Here is a 26,561-nt window from a genome sequence, read left to right on the forward strand (position 1 = left end):
AACGTTGCGAGCGTGCGCGACCTCAACCGGAGCAAAGGCGCCTGAAGGCAAAAGTGCCGCACCACAGAGGAAAAACTGAAAAATCACAATACAAATCACCATAAAATATAAGACTTATCTCTGTGTGTTGAACAGCAAAGAAAGAGGAAGGACTAAGGTGTTAAGGATATATATATATATATATATATATATATATATATATATATATATCAGATGGTGGGCCCTGATTGGGGGTAAAAAACGAGGCTGTTTAATATTGGGAAATGTAGTTCTGTTTTTCTATTGGCTGCTGTGTGTTGACAGTAAAGAGTGAGATAGCATAATCCGAAGCCTCCAGTCTTGACATAGAATCCGAGCCTCCGGTCCTGCTACAGAATCTAGTCCTACTTTTATGTCTGACCTGTCCCGGCTGCAGCTTCTCAACATCTGGCCACTCTACTACTACACAGCTCACAAAGCGCTGTCTGTGCCTACTGAGCCCTTCTCGTCTTGCAACAAGACAAGAAACTTAACCCGGGTCAATCTGTCCGTGCGTCTATCTATCACAAATCTGGATGTCTAAACTGCCAGGGACTGTGGACAGTCGCACAGATGGGACGCAGGACCAGCTCAAACCTGCCCAGGGCAAGGACATCCCTTCCGGGGCAGAAATCAAGTTTCTTCCGGTGCCGCAGTAGGAAGGTTTCTTCCGGTGCAGCAAGGCTTCTTCGGCAATGGGACGTCTTTATCGGGGCGGGTCACTGTATTTCACCAATGGCAAACCGCACTGGGAAGACCAGCTGCAAAGACGCTCAAAGCACCGCCCTGTAACCTGTCAATCATTGTGGGAACGGCTTGTCCGAATCCCTCCCTAGGCTGCTGCACAGATCACAGTCGGGAGCGGAGTGGTGTCGGAAGGTGATCTCTAGTAGGTAAGGCTCACGTAAGGGGCTGTGCCGTCGGATTCGTGAGTGTCTGCATGCATTCAAGGGAGTTGGATTTTGCTTTTAAAATGTGATGTTTCTATATTTTTGGACAAAGTAACCCAACCGACAGATCGTAGCGCTGTAAATAATAGCATAGAGCTTTCTCGAGATATCACGCTTTATGTTCGCTCTGATGAGAGCCGGAAAGGGGGGGAGGGGGCTTCAGCCTTAAAGGTGAGAGATCCAACTAGGGAGCATAATAGTTCCAATCAACTGGTTTAGACGGATACCTCAACTAGTTTCAGTCTTGTGTGCTATTCTCACAAGTTTTGAAGTATGGGTCGATCAATCACTCACTGCAGAGTGTGTGTGACACCTGGTGAGCAGGACTTTAAATGCAACGCTGTTCATGTTTCTGCTGTGTTCAGAGAAGCTGTCGGAACTGTAGAGACGTCGGGGCAATCTTACTTCAAGGAAGCTAAACTACAGATTCATACAGTTGATACGAGCAGCCAATTTGAACACACTTGACTAGAGGGCTGCTTTGGTATACTTGAACGGCTTAGGCCTACTTTGCAGAATATTAGATATTATTGTATTTTGCATTTATTTTATTTTTTAATAATGTTTCTGAAAGCACTTCCCACATCATTATCAACGTTTGTATGACCTCATTCCCTGTAAAGTCATCAACTATGTTAATATTTTTTCACTCCTAACAGTTCTCAAAATACGAGAGCACTGTATATTAGGTGGAGTTTTGATTTTGAAGGAACATTGCAGCGGGTGAGTTTAGTATAAGGGGCGTACCTGCTTTTTTTAACAGAGTGGGCCACAGGAAAAATGCCGTCTCACGAGCTGTGTATTTCTGAAAGTCTGAGAGCCTCTTTCATCGCTACTTTACTTTTGTTTTAGTTTCCATTGTCTAGTATGTGTGTGTATGTGTATATATATATATATATATATATATATATATATATATATATATTCTTTATGCTATATCGTGTTTTCAGAGAAAAGGGAGATGCTTCTAATAAGTTATGCTTGAACTTTGAACCCTTTTATCATGATTGGATTTTAAAACTTTCATGGGGTATTTCTTGTTATGTTTGGATTTCTCTAGCGCACTAAAACAATTTTAACAAAACCAACAGATATGGCTTTTGTATAGCAAAAATGTTTACTGTTCATTCAGTTTTCACCAAGACACACGTTATGGGTACAACATGGGTATCAGAAATGCAAGCTCCTGTGTGCAGAACAAATGCAAATTACACTCATGGCCACATCAGGTGCTTTGGCTGTCAGTATGAGTGCACACTACCCTCTTGTACAGAAAGGTACAGGAGCTGCCATGTAATTACAGTGCAGTTTCTTTTAGACATGAGAAACACACTCAGAGCAGGAATAGGTAGTGTAAGCAACAGTACAAAGTGTCACACATACAAGACAAGCGCGTCATAGCTAACTCTACTGCCTTCGGCCACTGGTAGATGATGAAGGGAAAGCAAATTTATAGCTTCTTCACAGAAAATATACTGGATTGGCAGCAACATTAAAAGCTTCCTCATTCAGTGTGTAATTTGTAAAAACAAAGAAGAAGTGTGCTGGGGTTTAGACTTTTTCTCAGAACCCCACTGCTGATGCTACGAAACGTCAACGCTGCCGAATACCAAGGGTGCCTAGTCTTAATTTCACCTCATGCCTCTTTCATCCTCCATTATACACTCCCTGCCTCTTTATCTTAGTCTTGCAGTTTTTTCAGGTTATTTTTCTTTTCTCATTTTGTGCATGTCTTTCTCATCTTCTGGGACAGAGTCTAATAATGGAAAAATAAGTTCCACCCCCCAAAAAAGAGGCTGGTGTGCTCCCAGTTGCAACCACTGACTCAAATTAAGCACTACTTACAATTACTGTACTCAGTTATGATTATCATCAGTACAAGTGTATTCACATACACAGAACAGGTTGACACATGGGCAGCAGTAAAGGATGCCTACCTCACCAACACACCTCCGTAGCCTCACAGAATGGGTGTAGTACACTTAGCTGCCATGCGTTTTTGACAGCTGTTCTGAAGAGATGGTTCAGATGGTGTTCTTTGTGGCTGAAGTTTTAAGATGGAAGGTATTTTCTTGACCAATGTTAAGTATACATTTTGTCTCCAATGGCGTTTTTTCTTTATTTGTGCAGAAGGACATAAGTTTGCTATTGGATGTTAGATGGTGGAAAAAATATTTTATCGGAGGACTGTATCTTTTCATGGATGTTTTAGAAAAGTGCTTTAGATGGTTTCTGACTCCGTCCTCATGTTGCTTTCATTCTGACTCAGTACTCACGTTGCTTTCATTTCGACTTTGTCCTCATATTCTCTAAGATCCAGCTCTGTTGTCATAATCAGCAATTTGACAACATTTGTTTACTAGCAGTTTCTGACTCCGTCCTTATGTCCTTTATTTTCGACTCTATCCTCTTTTTAATTTGAATCCAACCCTGTTGTTATGTTGCTTTCATTCTGACTTGTGTTCATTTTGCTTTGATTCCGACTCTGTCTTTATGTAGCTTTAATTTTGACTTCGTCCTTATGTTGCTTTTATTCCGACTTATCTTGTTTTGATTTCAACACTGTTGTTATAATTCACATTCGGTAATTTGGTTACCTTTTTTAATTTTATTAATTAGCGGTTTTCAATTCCGTCCTTATGTTGCTTTTATTCTGACTCCATCTTTATGTTGTTTCTTTTCCGACTCTGTTTTTATGTTGTTTTCATTTCAAATACGTCCTCGTGCTGCTTTCATTTCAACTTTGTCCTGATCTCCTTTTAAATCCAACTCTGTTGTGATAGTACGCAATTCACTCAGTGTGGATATTATTTGGAATCTTACTCAGTCTTCATACTTCTTGGATTCCGACCACATTTTTAAGTTGTTTGCATTCTGACTTGTCTTCATGTTTGTTGGATTCCGACAGTAAAACTGTCAAAATAACGCTGGTGACTAATGTTCTTTCTGGAGAGTGAACATATTTTCATCTAGTGGAAGCTTGGACTCATCATGGCAGTATGACTCTGTTTTGATATTCTTTTAATTCTTACTCCATCTTCAAACTTCTTGGATTTCAACTACGTTTATAAGTTGTTTGCATTCCAACTCAGTCTTCATGTTTGTTAGATTCTGAGACTAAAAAGACCAAAATAACTGTGGTGATTAATGTTCTTTCTGGAGAGAGAATGTAGTTTTATCTAGTGGAAGCTTGGACTCATCATAAGGTAGCGCAGAGGGTTAATGTGCCTGCTGCAAAGAACGTGTACTAGGCAGATCACAAAGTACATACAATGTAAAAATGTCAAAACTCTAGTGATTAATGTTCTTTCTGCAAATGGAACGTAGTTTTATCTAGTGGAAGTTTGGAAGCAGAGGGTTAATATGCATGCTGCAAAGAACGAGTACTAGGCAGTTCACAAAGTGCATATAATGTAAAAAAAAATCCAGTGGGTTACTGCTTTTGTCAGAGAGACCCTTTTGTTTTTCAAAAGGGAAAAATTTTGCTTTTTTTCTAGTTGCGTCACTGTACCATACAGAGATTGGGGCTAATTTACATTAACAGCCTATTTACAACCAAGACTTTGGCATCCTTTTGTAGCGCAAGATAACCTCTTTAGACATGCAAGAGCAGGCCACAGTTGACTCTATTTGAAAAGCTTAGTTTTCACTTTGGTGTTTTAAACTTACACAGTATTTACCTTATGTCCACCTAAGATGTGTATGGGGTTTCTTTTCTTTTAAAGTGCGACAATGTTATCCGCGTAACACTGAAGAAAAGATTAATTCACAAAACAGTGACCATGTCGACATATGCCCACCACAAGCATTTTTATCATGCTTTTGTACTGTGCTTTAGTCCAGGGTGCTTTCTCTGCTCCTTTATCTTGCTTTTATTCTGACTCTGTCCTCATGGTCCTTTCATTTCAAATCCATCCTCATCTTGCTTTAATTCCGACTTCGTCCTCATCTTTCTTTCATTCCGACTCTGTTCTCATGTTGCTGGCAGAATGACTCTCTTGATGTTCTTTGGATTCTTACTCCGTCTTCATATTTCTTGGATTCCCACTACGTTTTTAAGTTGGTTGCATTTTTTACTCTGTCTTCATGTTTGTTGGATTCCGACAATAAAAATGTCAATGAACTCTGGTGATTAATGTTCTTTCTGGAGAGAAAATGTAGTTTTAGCTAGTGAAAGCTTGGAATCGTCATATGATAGAGCAGAGGGTTAATATGCCTGCTGCAAAGAACGTGTACTAGGCAGATTACAGAGTGCATATGCTTTGAAAATGTATTCATTTTCCATACTAATAAATAATCAAAAAAACATAAACAGTAAACCTGCATTCACATCCAAAAGGCGAGACCTGTTGGCTATGCCAATGCTTGTTGTAAAATAGTTGCCCACAATTTACAAAAACGCACTTTGTAACCAAAGAACTGTCGACCATTTTGACATGCTTTTGCCTGTGGAAAATTATTTGTTAGTACAATGCAGGAGACCTTCCCCTAAAAAGGCTCTAGAGAAACAAGGGAGACTCAGCGATAATTGCAGTGTGTGCGTGGTCATGTGAGAAATAAAAAACTGAGGTTGATATAGACTAATTGGAGGGTGCAGTAATCTTCGAGATAAGACAGTGTTTAAAATACGTATGCATTGCTCTCAGGCGTCGTGGAGAATTATGTGAAGACTCTTTATTTAAAAAAAAAAAATATATATTAAAATCCTAACATCGATAAACGTAATAAAGACAGAACTTGGCAAGTTCCCTGGATAGTAAAATTGTGGTATTAATGCTGCTGTATTATTGGTGCTAGTCTAGTTCTGTTTCAGCAAGTTCTTTTTCTCACAAGGTACACACTTTTTGATATGTCGGTGTCCACATCTTTAAGTATTAATTAAAATATCCTTACTATTCAAAAAGCTCCTGAATTATTTGTAATACAAAATATGAGTTGATATTTATTAGTTAGTCCTCAATGCTTCTGCAGTGGAGATAGCTTTTGAGCACACCAGCTGCTGTGCAATGTGTGAACGTTTGAGGGAAGAATCCAACGAGGCACAAGGGGAAGAAATATGAGGACTTGTTACAAAGCAATCCCAAATCTAGATAATTATGATTGTAAATGCAGAATGGTGTTGATGTGGGTTATTGGGCGTTAGCTGGCATGACAATTTAGGAAACTTGCTGCAGGGGGTGTAAGTGGTAGGGGTTGCACAGGTATGGGGATGGAAGACATGTACATGAGAAGCACTATAGTGATGCTGATTGAAGGGTCGCTACAGATCAGAAGTATCCACATTTCCAGAGGTGAGGTGGATGTCAGTGTCTGGCTAAGTGGCAAGTGAGACATTTTACAGAGATGCTAATGGAGTGAGAGCTGTGCTGAAAGTGTTAGATGAAGATTACAAAGAAGGACCTTACAGAATGATGGCATTCAAATGGGAATATGGACAACCTGTGGGCTTGGAATGGCATATATCCAGTGTGAACATAAATGTTGGTGTATTTAAACAGGTTAAGAACCAGGGAACGGCATCGATCTAAACGTTTTTAGGCTCTGTGATAGTGGTCGTGTTTGGTAGTAATTTTCATTGTTTATAATATGGTTATGACATGGTTGTTCAAAAACAGCGTGTGGCATAAATAATATCACAGACTTGGTTGTAAACGTGCACTAACCCAAAAACTTTGTATGTCTGCCATTGGAAGTTATAGATCCTTCCAGTTCTTCTGAGGTTTTGGGCGATGCTGTTTTCTTCCCATTGCAAATCTTCGGCCACCTATTTCATTTTGTGCTGTACAAAGCCTCTGTGTTCAGTCCACTAGACATTGGGGGAGAACAAGGCGTGTGGTTCATAGGCTGCCAAGCATGGATCACACAAGTTCTGCTCTGTTATTTTCTGCAGGCAGATTTGGGAAGATAACCAACATTCCTGTTCCACATCCTCCCCAAGTGCCTTTTTTTTTTTTTGTTTTGTTTTTGGAGAAATTGGATGCGTACCTAGCTTCCGGAACAGATGGCTGTTATTCATGTGGTGCTGTTCGTCCTTTCCGAAGTGACTACTATAGTTTGTTTGGTCACCTGTAAGTGTGCTGTTGATTTGAGACAGTGTGAATTTGTGAACAGACAGATTAATGCACTGGGTTTGAAAGTTTGCCTAGGGTTATACATGTTTTGTTTCATGTATAATATATTGTTTCATCAAGGTTTATGTGGTTCATAAAATATATCTAGAAAATAATTAAACAAGCATATATCGTGGTAGTGTTACTGGTTTAGACAATAGACAGTAATATATCCGAAGGAGATCCAAGGACTATACAAGCATAGCATGTTATAATTCGTGGCTCTAATGCTAGTGTAGTTCTTGACTAGACGAAGGTGTGTTTTTTTTTTTTTTTTTTTTAAAGTCTTTAAGCAGGTAAATCACATAAAGTTGAGGAGCAGGGATCTTTCAGTTAAGTGGTGTGATGAGTCAAAATTTCCTGAATTTGGACGTGTGAAATGTCCAAAGCGAAAACCTGTGACCTCCTGGATAATAAATAAGCATGATGATTAATAGTCTGATATCGTTTCAGCTGTAAGAGAGAAACAGAAGCGCGAGACAAAAGTCCTTATTTGTTTAAAAGCAATCACAAATCCGGGCACTAAGAAGAGGAATCTCGAGTTTTGCCAACAGTTGCAGTTTACTTTGAGGCTCTTGCTCTCTGGAACACTTTGAGCACCTTTGCTTCTCTGTCGTGTGCTTGTTTTGCATCTACTCGTTATGCAGAGTTGAAGTGAGTGGAGATGAACTGACCTTTTTACGTGGAATCGAGATTACTCTGGCTTGAAGGTGCACGTTTTCCTCTTCAGGTTCTGCCTGGTACTCCATATTAGCCGTGCCTCATGTTGGCATTATCAGTTGCCTGGCTCTCTGCCATTGCTGTTACTCAGCGCTCCCTGCCTGGTTTTTCCTGCAGATTGGCTTTATATCCCACGCCCGATAAAGGCGTGGTTAGCAGAGGGTTGAAAGCAGATATTGTTGTCGATTTAATGTTTAAGGGGAATGCAGCCTAAGGGAATCCTGCTGTAGCCGGGTTAGTGTAAACAGACTCCTGAAGGGCACTCGGGTAGCAGTTATGGAGCTTCGTCCTTTCTTGTCATTTTAAGCGGTGTACTAATAATATATTGTGTGCCCAAAAAGCAAAGCGTTGAGCATTTAGAAACAAACTTCTATAAACACTGGATATGCTGCCTTGCGCCTTGGCGGAATCTAATACCGCATAGTCCAAAAGTTGTGCCATTCGTGTATTGTCTTTCTCTCGACCATTAACTTACTTTTGTAGTTAGTTATTTAATTTTGACTCTTCTTTATCCCAACGACTTGGCGGAGTACTTTAACGGTACATGTGTGACAGGAGAGATACATGAAGCAGCGACAGTGGATCAGTCTTTCAACGTTTTTCTTTTTCAAGTTTATTGTACAGAAAGTGAAACCTTTTTCCATAAATTGGAGCTAACAGTGCAAAAGAACAGGAATGTGACCAGAAAAGGAAAGAGAACCGATAGATCTCGCCTTTAGGATCTATTGGCTATGCAGATAGGTTTGGCCATGCTGATACTGTGCGGCAGGTTAAAGAATACAGAAAAAAAAAACTTTGGACACGGTCGGCCATTTCATCTTGTAGGCATGCTGCCAACTTTTGCTCTTGGCTGCAGAATTACATAGGTGCTTTGCTTTTTATTTAACAAAAATCTGAGTTTAATCGGTAACTAAAAGTAAAACAACGCCGGGGGGGCGGGGGGCCGCAGGGGCAATCAATACGGGGAATGCAGGCAGATTGGGAAGCAAAATGATGGACACGGGTTTGAGGGGGGGGCGTGCTGGAACACGGGAGGGGCAGTAAAGCACACAGCGAGACACAGCGGCACTTGGCAGAGTACAGAAGCACCTGGTGAGATCCAGCAGAAAGCGGAAAAGCAACACGGAGATGGGGAAGCAACATGGGGGATGGAACGGGGGAGGGGGGAGAATAGGATGAGTACAGAAGCACACTGCAAGACAAAGCATCCTGCAGACCGGGATCGAAGGCAGAGAAGCACGCTGCAAGACAGAGCAACACGGAGAGGGGTGGGGTAGCATAGAAGCAAATGGCAATACGGAGATGGGGGGTAGAGAAGCACAATGCAAGAGAGATCCACGTTGAGACGGAAGAAGAAAGGACCACACGTTGAGACAGAGCAACACAGTGTCATGGTGGATCAAAGCTGCACATGAAGGAGATAGCTGGAGAACACATGTAGTCTCATACAGTGCTTAACTAAAAAGAACAAGCGTTTGCAATGCAAATGAAAATGGAAAGTAAAACAGGTGACATAAGCAAGTCAATTCAAAGCGCCAAGGCAGCCATGAGTGTGAGCGCAAGAGTTATTGGCTTCCTGTGTGAATGTCTAGAAAGGATTGCGGCTGGGGTTAAAGGAAAACTGAAACTGGAGGCGGGGCCATCACACGCTGTAACAAGAGCAAGAGTGACATAGTGTTATGGCCAACAAAAATGATAATTTAGTGAAATCACCTGGGTGGGAACTGTGCACACAAAGGAGGGACATTTCACAAAATGCACCAGTAAAAATGAAACATTTAAGACAAGCACAGCCAAGAATGAATAGCAGTAGTGGGCGTGGTTAAAAACCCACAGAAAGATTACAACAGACAGAGCGCTTGCGCGCTCGACCCTAAAACAAAGAGCATCAAAAAACACACAATACAGTAATGCATCCACACTCCATGGGAAGAACAAACTTACAACGTGAAGCCCACACAAGTCGGCAAATAAGCATGCAAATGTGTGATAATGAAGCCAACTAAATGCAAACAGTGGGCAGAATCTAATCCCAAAGAAACAAAATGTCTTTTCAACAGACAGCATATGCACGGTCTTAGATGTGACCTAAAAGGGAAATAAAGACTAAGAAGAGCAATAATTGAGATTAATAGTTTGTGAATGAATGAGAGTAGGAAGCAGCAGTTTGACGTGCCATTATTTCAGAAATGAAAGTGACAGGACTAAGCAATAGGAACTCATGAGGAGAAAGAAAGCTGATTTGGAGGACAGGGAATGGATGATGTTACGGGTGTGGAAGAGCTAGCTGAAAACAACAAAATACTATCTTATTAGGTTGAGTTTAAGAAAAGGTGATGGGATTCAGTCTCAGAAACTTTAGTGGACATGCTGATTTACGGAGATGGAGAGTGAGGACGAAGCATGCTGCATTGATGACTCTTTTGTTCCATCAACTACCTGTTTTCTGATGATGTAATATCATTGAATAGCAAGACAGCACACAAGCGTCAATGGCGGACTCTAGTGATGCAGTAGTTCTGAGGGACATAGAGCATCAATGTTATCTTGAACTGGCCTTTCTTGTGATGGGATGTTTTGGAGAATTACACAGTATTGATGATCCACTACCTCTCTTAGGTGCTGTCCATCCCCATAATGTAGAAGCCCTCTGAGTGCACACAAGATTACAAATACATGCATTCTGCCACAGTGCATAACTATCTCTTGAGTCAATAAACCTCAGTAGGATCTAAAAGTCCAGTATACCGACACCAGGGCTTAATGCATGTTTGTGTCCTAGCAAATTAGGGGGCCCTCATAAAGAGTAATGGGATGCCATGTCCATTGGGGGTTGATTAACTTTTACACTGAGTAATGCAAAGTGATATGTAATGACGTGGCTTGGAATGCTATGCATGTCACATGGAATCTGGTGACATTGCGTGCAGATGAGCGAGCAGACGTTCGTTGGCCTCCATCTTATGCTGCGTTTGTGCTCTGTGCCCCTTCTTCGTGTTCTTCATCTTGTGCCTTCATTTCAATAAATCAACATGAAAAGAATCTTGTGAAATGTCACTTTAAAGTGACGACGAGGATGAAAACGGCGGTGGGGTAACAAATCTGTTTTCCAACCATTTTTTCAAGGAACTGCAACTTCTAACTTCTAACTTCTACCATCTATCTACAACCTGCTGTGAGTATTTTGTTTCTCCGTGGGGGCACAGAGTTAAATTCTTTTTCCCGGTTGGTTGTTTTTGGGCAGTTCTGGGTGTTAACACCTAAAGCGCTTGCAGTAACGTCTTCATGCAGCGCGTGCAAGGTGGTGCGTGTGAAGCACCTAAAGCGCGTGCAGTAACATTTTCTGCACGCGCGCCTGCAGTGTGTTTGTGGTGCAGTTTTCCTGTGCTTGTTTCGCGAGTATCACCGCGTATTTGAGCGTCTGTCAGAAGCTGTCACGGATATAAAAGAAACTTACAGGATTCTCACGAATCTTCCTGTGAACACCTTCTTTCTGTTTTTTCTTCGGTGCTCGGCATTTCCTGTGGATTTCATGAACACAAAAGAAGGACTACATGTGTTATTTTTTTTTTTTGGTTTCATTTCCTGCAGTTCAGTGACATAGTGGAAGGACTGTGTATTTTTTTTTTTTTTTTTGGTTCAATTCTATTCGGCCATCTTACTTTGGGGAAGATATATATTTTTTCTCAGTAATTTTTTTTTTATTACTCCATTTAAAAAGAAAATGTATTTATTTACTCTCAAGAAGTGTTCTAAAAAAAAAAGGAAGAAACAGCAGTTCCCAGGGGATTTTTTTTTTTTTTTTTTTTTGTCTGTGAGTACAATTTTTTACATACGTTTTACAATGCAGAATGTAGTGCCTCATGCGCCTTTTTTTGCAAGTTCCTGGAGATCCCCCTTTGGGATGGAAGCTGTGGCTATGTTCTTTTGAAGCCTACTTAGGGGCTATTGATGGACACAAATTTAGACCAGAAAGAAAAAGAAGCTTAATGTACTATTATTTGGGGGTGGAAGGTCAGAATATCTTTGATCATTTACCAGCTTACGAAATGGGTGATGAAGAAGAGTTGGATGAATTTGACATGGCGGTTGCACAATTGGACAAACATTTTACCAAAACTAAGAATATTGTAATACATAGGTATAGTGTGTTTTTTTTTTTTTTTTTTTACTAGATCTCAGAATCCCAATGAAAGTATTGACACGTTTATCTCAGCATTAAAAGTGTTAGCTGCTAAATGTGAATTTGAGAATTTTACTTCTCAACTGATCAGAGATCATTTAGTGGCAAGATGTTATTCCAAAAGAATTCAAGAGAAATTACTTACGTGTAAAAATCCATCGCTGGACAAAGCTATTGATATAGCGAAAAGTATTGAGTGTTCTTTAGAAGATGCTTAACAATTGAAGCTCTCTTTATCCAATACAACCATTTCGGGTGCAGTGCCAAGGGTACAGAGTAATGACAACAAAAAGTTTTCACGTGGTGAGAGAAAACAGGATATTTCTTCAACTTCTAGGAACACTTCTTCATTTAAAAACCATTCAAAGACTGTCTGTTTTAGATGTGGTTCTACAGCTCATGTGTCTTCTTTCAGAAACTGTCCTGCAAGTAACCAACAATGTAGGAATTTTAACAAGATTGGACATTTTCAAGAGTTTGCAGAAGTGCACGCAAGAATAATGTTCATTGTGTGATAAGTGAGGATGCAGAAAATGTGCAACATAATGACAATGAACTTGTATTAGTCGTTAAAGATATTACGACATCGAATGACAGACTAGTCATGGATCCTGATGTTGTTGTTAAACTTTTAGTAGACACAGGAGCTCGCATTACAATTGTGTCTCAAGAAAAGTTTGATGAGTTTTGGGTGTCTAAACCTCTTTTATCTCCTGATGTTTCCACAGTTGCCTGTGAGGGGAGCAAAAGTGACTTAATTGGCTATTTTTGGTCTTCCTTGTCAATTTTTAATGAAACCATACAAGGGAAGGTATATGTGGCCAAAAAGGGGATTCATGTTTTAGGATTGATTCATCAAGCTGAATTCAAGTTAGTGATTAAACCAGGACGGGAAAACCCTGTGTCTATTGAAATTAACAATTCAAATTGTGTTAAAACAATTTTAGACCCTGTAAGTGTTTGGCAAAAGAAATTTAATAGATTATTCCAGGACAAATTGGGAAAAGTAACTAATTTTATGCATTCAATAAAATTGAAACAGGGTGCTGTGACTGTTAAACATAAATTGAGGAATGTTCCTTTCAGAGTAAGAACAGATTTATCCAAATTACTAAAGGAAATGTGTGAACAAGGAATAATTGAGAAGGTGGAAGCGACGTTGTGGTTGTCTCCCATTCTTTTGGCTAAAAAGAGTTCAGGAGATTTAAGAATGTGCGTAGATTTAAGAAATCTTAATGAGGAGATTTGGGTGGACTGCTTTCTCTTACCAAGGATTGATGATCTCATCACAAAAGTTGGGTAGACTAGTTGGTTCACAAAACTGGATTTGAAGTCAGCATATGATCAAGTAGAGTTGGATGTCAATTCCAGACATCTGACAGCGTTTATAACTTGAGATGGGACCTTTCAGTTTTGCAGGCTCCCCTTTGGCCTTGCTTCTGCTGCCGCAGTTTTCCAGAGATTGATGTCTGACATGTTTTTTGACAATCCTAATGTAGTAGTTTTCCAGGATGATATTTAGTTTTTTTCTGATACAGAATTAGCACATTATAAAATTTTAGGGTGTGTGTTAGGAACATTGGAAGCTAGGGGAGTCACTTTACGAAAGGAGAAGTCCATATTAAAAAATAGAGAAATTGAGTATCTCAGACTTGTTTTATCCGAACAAGGAGTTAAGCCAAAACCAGGTTTAATAAAAAGGATTCTAGAAGCTCCTGTTCCTAAGACGAAAGAACAGCTTTTATCTTTTTGGGGGTTGTGTGAGTTCTATGTGAAATTTTAGAAAAATTTTGCTAAGACCATTGAGTGTTTTCAATCGGTGCATAAGAAAAAGGCGACTTTTGACTGGTCGTCTGACTGCAATAGAATGTTTGAACAAGTTAAACATGATATTATTAATGCTTCTGTTTTGCAACCCTTTTCGGAAACTAAGGAAACAGTTGTGGCAGTGGATGCATATGAGTATGGTTTGGGTGTGGTTTTAACACAAATATCAAGCGATGGACATGAAAGCACTATTGGGTTTGCTTCAAGAACCTTGCGTTTGGTAGAACGTAAATATTCAGTGATTGAGAAAGAACTTTTGGCTTGTGTATGGAGTGTAGAGAAGTTTAAACAATATCTTTGGGGTAGGCATTTTGTTTTAAAAACTGATCATCGGCCTTTAGTTCAAATATTGTCAGGAAGGAAAATTAAACGTTCTACAGCTCGCATAGCTAGATTGTCAGCTAAACTCTTGGAGTTTAACTTTTCTGTTGAATATATTCAGTGAGGTAAGAACTGTAGGGCAGACTGTCTTTCTCGATTACCCATTTCTGAGGATGATGAACTAGAATGGGAGACAGAAATTGAGGAATGTTTTGTAGCCTGTATCACTCAGTATGATAAAAATTTGGATGAGAATGCGTGGATTGAATCAGTACAGAAGGATAAGTTGTTAGTGGAGGTGATGCATTTGATAAGGTCTGGTTGGCCCAAAGAGAAGAATCTGTTACCTGAGCTTCAACCTTATTGGAAAGTGTCTGATGAGTTGTCCATTGAAGGAGAAAAATTGGTGTGGTGTGAGGAGCTTATTCCGCCTGAGTGTTTTAGAACAGATTTAATTGCCCAGGCTCATTCTGGTCATTTGGGTGCAACCATTACTAAAAGAAAATTGAGATCTGATTTCTGGTGGCCTAGGATGGACAAAGAGATAGAAGAATATGTCAGAAATTGTACAAGATGCTCTATGAGTGACAACGTTTTGGTCACGGAGAGTAGTACTGATTCCTATGTGCCTTCACCAGATAGGGCTTGGCAGAAAATTGGTTTAGATTTTTTGGGTCCATATCCTGTTTTACCATCTGAGATGAGGTATTTTGTAGTGATGGTTGACCATCTTTCGAGATGGGTTGAAGTGGGATCTGTAAAGTTTCCAACTACCCAAAGTGTTATCAATTGTTTAAAAAAATGTTTTCATCTGTGAAGGTTTTCCGGAGCAAATTTGAACTGATAATGGGGTTCAATTTGTTTCAACAGAAATGCTTCAATTTTTAAACAAATGTGGCATTAAACACATTAGAACTCCATTGTATCATCCACAAAGCAATGGAATGGTAGAACGATTTAACCATGTTCTAGTGGATTGTATCCAGGCTGCATACATGAGCAGTATGTCAGTGGATCAAGCTTTTAAAGATCGGGTTTGGTCCTATCGTACTACACCACATGTGGCCACAGGCAAAAGCCCATTTGAACTTATGAGAGGTAGAATTGCAGCGACTGAACTCTGTCCTTTTTGGATGATTAAGTTGTTTCATGATGGGAGTAATTTGAAAGAAATCTGGTGAACTGCTAAAAACAATTCAAATTTTGTGGGAAAGGGTGAGTGGAATGAGAGATAGTAGTGGGAGATTGCATGTAGGAGATTGGGTGAGGGTGAAGAATCCCATGTTAGTTAGGAAAGGTATGTCTAAGTTTAAGGGTTCCCAACAAATTTATGTCATACGCAGGAATGCTGCAAAGCTTTCTGATGGTACTTGGTGGAGTATCACACGATTAGCTCTGGATCCCAGAATGCAGGCACAGAGAAAACTTAATCAACCCATTGAAGATAGCTCTAGAAAACTCAAGCAACCCATTGAAGATAGCTCCACTGGTAAAGGAAAAGGTGATAAGAGAAGTGTGAGAGTTAGTTATAAGCCTACAAAATTATGTCAACCCAGAAAACATGTCTGCCCTCAAAAACGCCACCTGCGAACACCATCAGCTGATCCGCGCCACCAAAAGAACTTTCTTCACAGACAGACTGGACCAGAACACTCACAACAGCAAAGAACTCTTCAACATCGTCAAAGAGCTCTCCAATCCTAACTCCAACTCCATCACGCCCTCACAAGACCTCTGCAAATCCCTCGCTACCTTCTTCCATCGTAAGATCACCGACCTACACGACAGCTTCAGACACCAGACCCAGCCAACCACCACAGAACCTACAACCCCAGCCATCACCCTCAACGCCTGGACTCACATCAGCGCGGAGGAGACCAAAGCTACCATGAACTCCATCCACTCCGGTGCCCCCTCGAACCCCTGCCCACACTTCATCTTCAACAAAGCCGACGACATCATCGCCCCGCATCTCCAGACCATCATCAACAGCTCGTTTGCTTCTGCCACCTTCCCCGAGAGCTGGAAACACGCGAAAGTCAACGCCCTACTGAAGAAACCTACGGCGGACCCCAGCGACCTGAAGAACTTCCGCCCCATCTCGCTCCTCCCCTTCCCTGCCAAAGTCATCAAGAAGACCGTCAACAAGCAACTGACCAACTTCCTTGAAGACAACAACCTACTCGACCCCTCTCAGTCCGGATTCCGAGCCAATCACAGCACAGAAACCGCCCTCATCTCAGTCACAGACGACCTCAGAACTCTGATGGACAATGGAGAAACAGTCGCCCTCATCCTCCTCGACCTCTCGGCTGCCTTCAACACCGTCTGCCACCGAACCCTAACATCCCGCCTGCGCTCCACCGGTATCCAAGGACTGGCCCTGGACTGTATCACCTCTTTCCTCTCCAACCGCTTCCAAAGAGTCTACCTCCCTCCGTTCCGCTCAGACCCCACCGGCGTCCCACAAGGCTCCTCGCTCAGCCCGACTCTCTTCAATGTCTACATGAGCCCACTCGCCGACATCGTACGCAAACACAACATCATCATCACCTCCTACGCCGACAACACTCAGCTGATACTTTCCCTTCATCAAGGACCCCACTGGCGCCAAGACCAACCTGCAAGATGGAATGAAAGACGTCGCAGAATGGATGAAACTCAGCCGTCTGAAACTGAACTCAGAAAAAACAGAAGTCCTCATCCTCGGAAACACCCCGTCCGCCTGGGACGACTCTTGGTGGCCCATGGCCCTAGGCACCGCACCAACCCCCTCAGACCACGCACGCAACCTCGGTTTCATCCTGGACCCGCTTCTCACCATGACCAAACAAGTCAACGCCGGATCATCTTCCTGCTTACTCACTCTCCGCATGCTCCGAAAGATCTTCCACTGGATCCCCGCCGACACCAGAAAAACTGTGCCCCACGCCCTCGTCCCAAGCCGCCTGGACTACGGAAACACCCTATACGCATGAACCACCGCTACACCCCAGAAATGTCTTCAGCAAATACAAAACGCCTCCGCCCGCCTCGTCCTCGACATACCCCGCAACAGCCACATCTCCACCCACCTGAGACACCTGCACTGGCTTCCCGTCAACAAAAGGATCACCTTCCGGCTCCTCACCCAGGCACACAAAGCCCTCCACAAGAAGGGACCCGAATACCTCAACCGTCGCCTCAGTTTCTACACGCCCACCTGTCAACTTCGCTCTGCCAACCTCGCACTCGCCGTCGTCCCTTGCATCCGCCGCACCACGGCAGGTGGGAAATCCTTCTCTTACCTGGCAGCCAAGACATGGAACTCCCTACCCGCCAACCTCAGGACCACCCTGCATTCCGGAGGCAGCTCAAAACCTAGCTCTTCGAGCAGCAGTAACCCCCTTCCCCCTAGCGCCTTGAGACCCTCACGGGTGAGTAGCGCGCTTTATAAATGTTTTGATTTGATTTGTTTTGTGATTTATTGATACATTTGAAAATATATATATATTCACTTTGTTATGTAGAAGTGTTATGATATGTATTAAGTTTGTTTAGTTTCTTATTGTATTCTTCTTTGGTTGTTTTTGTTAATTTTAAGGTTTGGTTTTAAGAGGGGAAGAAGTGTAATGACGTGGCTTGGAATGCTATGCATGTCACATGGAATCTGGTGACATTGCGTGCAGATGAGCGAGCAGACGTTCGTTCGTTGTCCTCCATCTTATGCTGCGTTTGTGCTCTGTGCCCCTTCTTCGTGTTCTTCATCTTGTGCCTTCATTTCAATAAATCCACATGAAAAGAATCTTGTGATATGTCACTTTATGATATCCTCCTAAGATTGATTTGGGAGGTACAGTTAAGTTCTGTGCCCACCCCACTCTGTTTTAAGAGAGTTTATTTTTTATATTTGAATTTCACCTAAATTGTGCATTAAGCTACATAAACAGACATTAGTTAAAATCCATATGTTGTACCAGAAAGCTGAAGGGACACTTATGAAATAGTTTGTTACTTAAATCCTAAAATAATCACAATAAGATAAATGCCACATAGCGCGAAGGAGATTAGGCCATGTCATCAAAACTGTCACAAAACCAGCAAAAATTAAGAAAATTTCAGCATCAAATATATTTTTAATCCAACAAATGTTGCCCCAAACAGCAGGCTTTCCCCAAACGGCAGTTCATTTTTATCAAATAGTCTCATGTTTTGGCAAGTACTAGCTTTTCATTTCTAACTACGCCCAAGTTTATTCCCCAACATTAGCTTGTACGTTTTTTAGTAGTTTGTCTAATTTTGTCTAATTTTGCCCCCCAGTCTTAAGCTCACATTTTTACTTGGTCCTTGCAATAGTATAGATGTTAATTTTCCATAGTATCAAATTAATACACCGTTTCCAAAGTGGCATAATAATGCACAATGTTTGATCAGTGTGCATCATGCCACACTTGATAACTCCATGGGCAGTCTGTTTTACGAGAAAAGACAGTCAGCCAGAAAACATACAGACGTATAAAGAGAAACACAAAGACAGAAAACAGACACTTTCAGGCACTCATAGAGGAACACGCAAAACCCCACACTCAAATAGACTTGGGCCGACCCAAAGATCAATTCCTTAAGGCTATCCCCATCACCAATGCTTGAAATGGACATAAAGGAAATGTATGTACTTTTTCCCTGTCTGACTCTTTCACGCTCTGTCTCTCTTTGGTTCTCTTTCACGGAGTCTTTTTCTCTCTCCTGTTTCTCTTATGTATTTCGCATGTAATGCCCAGTAGCTTTTTCTTTCTTGCTGTTTCACATTGCTTTTTAAGTCTTGCCTGCCAATAGTGCATCTGCTGTCTGGTAGGAGTGGTATTGTTTATTATAAAGGGCTTGGAGCCCACCCGTTGCTTACTATTAGTTGGTATCGTCACTCTTCTTTGCTGTTGCCTAAGTGGCCAGCATGTGCCAGCATTGCTTCCTTTTCTTTCTGTGGAGTATGGATAAAGCACTGATTGATTCATCCTAATTAGTGTCGCCCGCTGCTCGTGCTGTGATTGATGTACTATTTCTTCTTCCTCTGCCGCCCCACTGGATGGTGGATTTGTTCCTTCCAGGCTCTCACCCCAATCTCTGAGAGTGCAGTACTAGAGCTCACCAATTACTCTGAAATATCTTTGGTTTGAACTTCTGACAATCTGTTCTGTTTGCCTCTTCTCACAGTAAGGTGATTTCTACCATCATTCTCTATTATGATTGAGTAATGAGCACACCTGCTACTCCTGTTTGGAAAAGGCTTTTAAGATTTGTAACTCCCTCTCTGTTATTCCCAACTGGTATGATATGTTGTCCCCTCACCCACTAACCCCCCTCCCCAGTGCAAAATGCATTAATTTGTAAACAAATCTGGTCTTGCAGAAGCCTTGTACATCAGATCGAGAGCACCAAAGGAAGAGATAAATGGTAACATATTGGATTATAATTCCACTCCACTCTGTGCCACACAATTCCCCTTCATGCCACACAATTCCCCTTCACTCCATTCCATGCCACACAGTTCTGCTACACTCCACGCCACACAATCCCACTCCATGTCGCCCAGTGCTTCTCCGCACAGTGCTGCCTGACTCTACTCAGTGCCACTCGCAATGCTACTTCACTGTACTCAGTACCACTCCCTCAATGCCAATGCACTTAATGCTACTGCACTCAATGCCACTCCACACCACACCTTGACACTCTTTTTTACGCCACACAATGCCACTCCAGTCCATGCCACACAATGCCGATCCATACCACATAGTGCCAGTCCATTCCACTCCAGTGTTGCATCACTCCTCTTCATGCCACACAATGCCACTCCACTCATTGCAACTCGACTACACTAAGTGCCACTCCGCTGCAGTCCCCTTCACGCTACACAATGCCACTCTACTCCACTCCAGACAGTCATTCCATTCCACACAACGTAATTCCACTTCATGCCACAAAATGCCACTCCACTCCATACAACGCCACTTCACTCCTTTCCACTCAATGCCACTCGACTCCACTCCAATCAAATGTACTTGTATTATATAGCACTTACTGCCCCTGGCTGGGTGTTGAAGCAGTTTGCAGCAGCCCACTCCTCGTAATGACCACTCCACTCCACAAAATGCTACTCCACACCACAGAAGGCCACACTGCCATTCTACTCCACTTAATGCCACTCCACTACACAATCTCACTCCAAGCCTCACACTGCCACTCCATGCCACACAAGACCACTCCACTCTAAACTACCCAGGGCCACTCCACACGGCCACTCCATACAGTGCCCAGGCACTCCATTTTACTCAATGCCACACCACTCCACACAATCCCACTCCACTCCTCACAATGCCACTCATTCCACACCACACAGTGCCACTCCACTTCATGCCTCACACGTCCACTCCATGCCACACAATGCTACTCATACACCACCTCACAACACCACTCACGCCATGCCATACAATGCTACTCAATTCCATGCCACACAATGCAACTTCATTCCAAGCCACACAATCCCACTCCATTCACGCCATAGCACTTCACTCCATGCCAATTTCACTAAACCAGTAGACCTCACATTGACAAGACCTATAGCTTTGTAAGTTCTTGTTTTTTTTTGTCTATGTGGCTTCTTTCACCCTTTTCTCTCTCTGGATCTCCTTTCCTCTCATTATGTCAGACTATTTCGTTCCAGGGCCTCCCTTCCAGTATGTTTCTGTCTCCATAGCCGTTAGTCAGTTTATTCCTGTTTTTTTCACAGTTTATTTCACCCTTTCTCTCTCTAATTTATCACCTCTCTCTCTTGTTCTGTGTTTGGGGCTCTTTTTATTGTCTCTCATTCCCTCCAGCTTTGTTTTTGACAGTCTCATTTTTTGCACGGCACCTTTCACACTCTTCTCCTTTTCCCCTCTTGCACATCGGGGCTTATTCGCAAAGGTAAATTTATATATATTTACAACTGAATTAACCTTTTTACGCCGCTTAATTTGGAAAATAAGTGTTGGGGCCTAAATTTGTTTTTATTTTTATTTTATTTATTTTTTAGGCCAGAAGCCCGCAGCCAGCACGATTGAATGTTGGCGTGTGGAATGCGAAGATTCTTTTGTCTTGATCCACTGCATGCCTCTTTAACCACCAGACACTCTGGGTTCTTTATCTCACTCTTACCATTTTGTCTTTTTTTCTCTGAGTCAGCCTGATAAGGAGCAATAAGTGCCCACACAACAAATCAATGTAGGTGGGCCCCACGTGAAACCACTGCTCAAATTAAGCACTGCTCCCAGGAATGCAGAAAGGGATGCTCTGCAGGTGTAGTAAGTTTTAAGACAGGAGAGATCACCTAGAGTGTGTAGATATGCACTCTCCACACTCGTAAAACGCACTCAAGGAGTGCAAAGTGGATATTCTAAGGCATGGCTTGCCTTGGAAATTTGGGACAGACATGTACTGTTATTAATATTCTCAAACTGCACTGTCGCCTTTCAGCCCTGGAGATCGTTTGAGATTTATGCCACAAGAGTGCTGAAGTAAATTCCCTTTTCTAGACGGGCAAGGGAAACTCATTTCCAAATTTGTTGAAGGCATAGGAGAATGGCTTTCTCTGTGGGTAAAATTACCCCTCTCTCCCCTTCCCCTCAAAGGAAACAAAATGTGCACTTGCAGAAGGGTCTCTCTTCCCTCTGTGCGGACTTCTCCCTGTGGCTAAATATACAAAACGGGAATAGAAGCCTATGGCCACTGCCTGGTGCAGCTTTTTATTCATATTACTGGAAACGTTAGGGAATAGAATATATGTAAAAAAAATAAAAAATATTGAGATGAAAGTCTTCACCAATACTTTTACATGCTTTTCATGACTGTCTTTCCCCTGGATGCTTTTTTAAAACCAGCATTTGCAATGCACTAGGGTCTCGCATTTGTCGGAGTTACAGCTGTTGTAAACTCCCAACCGGATATTTCCTGCATTTAAAGAAAAAAACAGCGCGATCGCGCTGTACAGTTAACACAAAGTGCGTTAATGTAACCGGCAAAAGCGCGATTACCAAAGTGCTCAACTTCTGCCCAGCGAGATCGCACTCCGAAAACAGAGAAAAAGTAGTCCACAACCACAGCGAGCCTTGCGTATTTTCCGTACTTGGTCGCTTCGCTCGAGGAGGGCTAACCACGGAAAAGGCATGACAAATGCGTACCTTCCACTAATCAAAAGAAGCGGATTCTAACAGGCAAACCAACTTGCCAATGAAAGACACTGACGTGCCGTTGACGGGGCTCCGAGCCCTTTTCTAATACCTAAAGCTTCTTGCTAGCGATACGCATGCGCAAGCGCATGCGAAGCAGGCTCAACCCTAAAAAAGTATTCCTGCATTTCTTTCTCTCTCATACCATTTTCTTTGCTTATTCTCACCATATCACTTTTTCACTAACTCACAAAACACAGAGCTGACACATGGAACAAAAAAACTGTGGGGTAGTGGTGTATACTTCACTCCACAGTGGAAGACAGACTTAGCACCATGGGTGAGCAGGGGGTGAAAAGTAGACTTGCCCCCTCTTATGTGTCAATTGTGTATATATAGAACTTGCACAAGCCTTAGCCAAAATTGGCTATGGGAACTCTTTGTTGGTGGGAACGCCAAAATCTTATTTAACTCCATTCAAAACTGTTCTTGATGTTTCCCTTCTCCTGGGGTATCTCCATTGGTTCCCCTTCAAAACCAGAAAAAAGCTCAAACTGGCTTTCTTCACCTTTTAAAGCAATACACCTGCAATATTGTGGGCATCTTTGCTCTTCTTTGAAGTTATCCAGTGCCACCAATAACCTAAGAAGCTCACATATGCAAGACTGGAAACAAAAAAAAATTCTAAACACATAAAGTAGCAACTCGCACTCCCTCCTGTCCAGCACCTTAACTTTGGAATCCCGTCTCATCTAATTTGAGACATAGTGTTAGTGTAAGGATGTTCCAAAAAGAAGTTAAAAGTTAATTTGCATAATCTTTACTTTGAATGAACTTACTTCACTTTGATCAACCCACCCCAAGCTGGCTCCTGTTTTTCTGAAATCTTTTTTGCTACCTCTTTGTTAGAAATTAGATTGTTATCTGGGCTAGGTGACTACTCACCGCAAGGAAAAATCACAACACTTCTCAAAGTCACTAAATTAACCCAAGCTCAACCGCCTGGTAGCTATGGCACAGAGCAGGCAGGCTTTATTAGGGCAATGTGTAAAGTATTTATTCAGTGCCAAAATAGTAATAAAGTTGTAATGCAAAACAATACCAGTTCCCAAAATTAATTAAAAAAGTAGAGTAACACCTTATAAACAAAATGAAACGATAATGAGAAAAATAAAATTAGGTGTTCCGGAGATTTGAATTTGTAAAATGTGTTTTTTTTTTTTTTCTCTGTGTGTGTGATTGTGTGTGTGTGTGTGTGTGTGTGTGTGTTAAAGGTTACAGGAACATTTTAGTTAGGTGGACATTTTACACCTACAGAACTATAGAAATTCAGCTGTTCTAGTTATACCTATGTTAAGAAACTCTAACTTGTTGCCCAAAGTTGCTTTCTTGGCACAAGTTATAGTTTCTTCTGATAAGTATAACTATAATTGCTGAATTTCTAAGGTTTGTATGGGTAAAACGTCAAACTATCTATAACATCCCTGTAACATTCGTTTTTTTTCTTTCAATGAATTACTATATATATTTTTTTTTAACGCACACATTAATATTTGTGTCATGTTGTGGCAAGCCAGTCAGGGCCTTGCTTTTCCCCAGGATCCAGGAGGTTCCTCAAATCTGCGAATTAGCCGGAAACAAAATAAAATATTTTTTGCGCATGAGGGTCCCTAAAGGACCCTTCAATGTGTCCTATGGGGCCAGGGTACCTGTATCCTGACCCCTTACATGTTGTTATACAGTCTGCTAAACCCCACCCCTGAAGACAATGTGAGAAACAAAATGGTGGCAGCAACTTCTCTGTCAGGTTGCGACCAGCCAATCAGGGCCTTGCTTTTCCTCCGAATCCGCAGAGGATCCAAGGAGGATCCACATGCCTACATATATAAATTTGGTTTTAATTTAATAACTAGAAAACTACTGAACGGGTTTACACCGAATCACAAAAAGGTTGCTTTCTGGACCAGGAGCTAGCTTTCTGCCAAATGTGGTGTAAATTCGCCCAGTGGTTCAGCTGCTATTCCTGTTCAAAATCCCTATAACACAGAGAAAATACATTTTGGGGCCCCCCACCCCCTTTTTTTCAGCCCCTGCTTGATGGACCACCCCAAAACTTTCAAGACAGCGGCTGACGTGAGTGTCGTATTTTTTGGGGGGAAATTTCATGAAGGTTTGTGGACCAATGCCAAAGTCCTATGCAAGTGGGGAAAAAAAAACACTTTTTTTCTGTAGAAGCTAGCTATCGTTCTATCTATATATATTGTGGATAATCCAATATCAATTTATTAAACAGATTCCAGCCCCTGCATATACATACACACACACATATATTCACTGGCAATAAAACAAAGGTTACAGGGATATTATAGTTAGGTTCCGAATTCACACATACAAAACCATAGAAATTCAGTTGTTTCAAGTATTGTCTGTTGGTCTTCTGTCAGTGTGCAAAGAAGGAATTGGTGTAGTTTATGTAGTGAGGAATAAAAGGAAGGGTAATGGAAAGAAACATATAATGCCACGTTTCCAGGTGTGTGTACCGTAATCCTGTGGAACTCTATTTTTGCCCTATTCGTTTAGTCCAATTGTGTTTTATTTTCTGTCATGTCGCCTATTGTACAGTACGGTAAGACCACACACTCCATTTTTTTTTTTTTTAATAAAACAACTAAATAAAATGGGAAATCTGTTGCAGCGACGTTGGCTTTTTCTTCGAGCTGGAAAATATTTGAGTGGGCTTGGAGCGAGATGCGAGCCACTCTGCACGCTTCTTCAGAGTGTGTTCCTCAGCAAACAATAGGTCGATGACTGTGCAGAGAGGGCGTGAGTGCGCCCGCAGCGTCTGTTTGTTGGGCGGATAACCATGGGCTCGGTTACTGCTAGAGGGGTGGCATTTTTCACAAGCACTTAAGAGGCGTATTCATAGCTCCGGGCAAACTGGGTTATCTCAGGCCTGTGTCATGGTGACATGATCCTAACGTATTCTTACACCTTGCCGGTGACAGCCTCAGCCCCATCTGTACGCCAGGGAAATGTCCTTATTTTAGTTGGTGAGAACTTGAGTTCTCAGTGACAGGCTCACTCTGACCAGTGCCCATTTCCACGTCGAATTTATTTGCGTCTCCCACCGGTAAATCCTACATTGTCCTGTTTTAAACATTAACTTTTGGCTCAAAACCGTCAGCAGTCGCTTGGGCGAACTTGATATCTCTGATACGGGCCAGCCTGCTTCTGATGCGGAACGTGTCGTACCCGGTAATTTAAATCTATGGAAATGTTGAGGCATGAGGGCAGCGATGCGGAGTATGTGCCTGGTCTCACAAGGTCCTGCCCCCACACTCCGCACAGCCCCACCCACATTCCTGACAAGAAAGAAACAGCGCAGTGCTCCTTTCCCTGGAAATGCTGTTGCTTCACTCTCGGGTGAAAGGTAATTACAGAAAAGATTTTCGATGCGCTTTGTCTGCAGTAACTCAATTAAATGTATGCTCCAGCATATGAGGCCTGCACACACCAGGATTCTGCCTCTAGCAACATTTTCACTGCATTTCCCCTTGCTAACAGTAGCCAACTCTGCTTAAGCTTTACCGGTGCTGCTATCGAACAGTGTTACCTTACGTTACCCTGTATTTTCATAGCATAGCTATTGCCAGTTATGGGCCTCTTGGCACTTTGTAAAGACGTTTTAAGTGGCAGTGGTTCTTCAGGGGATTCTTACCCGAGTTATAGTTGGTGTGGGTGGGTCGTTTGGAAGGTGTGGCTTGTCCTTAGGAATGTATTTCTCAGCACACCAGTGACATCTAAAGTATTTGTGGGGCCCCGGGCCATATATATATATATATATATTGTGGCCACCTGCTTGGAACAACTTTAATGGTATCAAACCCTTTTGGCACATTCAAGCAATCGTGAAACCAAACAGTATTGAATTATAGGTTGAATCTTCAAAAATAGGCACACTCAAAATAGCCAAGAGGTCAGCTCCTTCACCAGCCAACCAGTATCTAAAGAAAGGTTGAACAAGCCTTGATAACGCGTTTTTTTCGAGTTTGAATCTACATTTATTTTTTCTTGCAACAACATTGTGAAAGGCACTGTCTAACCAGTCATGCTAAAGAGAGCCTGTTAGATGTTGGGCTAAGGCATTTATTGAAATAAGACATGCACAAATCACTTTATTTTGAAGCAATGGTTGATGTATATTTGTAATCACAATTACACGCCCCTCACTACTTGTGATCTTGCTGACACA

General features: G+C 41.9%; 1 protein-coding gene across 3 annotated transcripts in view; it reads left to right on the forward strand.

The window, feature by feature from the left end:
- The first annotated feature begins 397 nt into the window (after positions 1-397).
- Positions 398-26,561, forward strand: part of CD151 (CD151 molecule (Raph blood group)) — a 186,055-nt gene continuing 159,891 nt past the window's right edge. Inside the window, exon 1 of one of the 3 annotated variants that reach the window (XM_069223114.1) lies at positions 398-911. The gene's annotated coding sequence lies outside the window, so the exon portion shown is untranslated. The remainder of the gene's footprint in view (positions 912-26,561) is intronic. The other 2 variants (XM_069223116.1, XM_069223115.1) reach the window with 2 other exon arrangements.

The sequence above is a fragment of the Pleurodeles waltl genome, chromosome 3_1 (genome assembly GCF_031143425.1).
Source record: "Pleurodeles waltl isolate 20211129_DDA chromosome 3_1, aPleWal1.hap1.20221129, whole genome shotgun sequence".
NCBI classification, from domain to species: Eukaryota; Metazoa; Chordata; class Amphibia; order Caudata; family Salamandridae; genus Pleurodeles; species Pleurodeles waltl.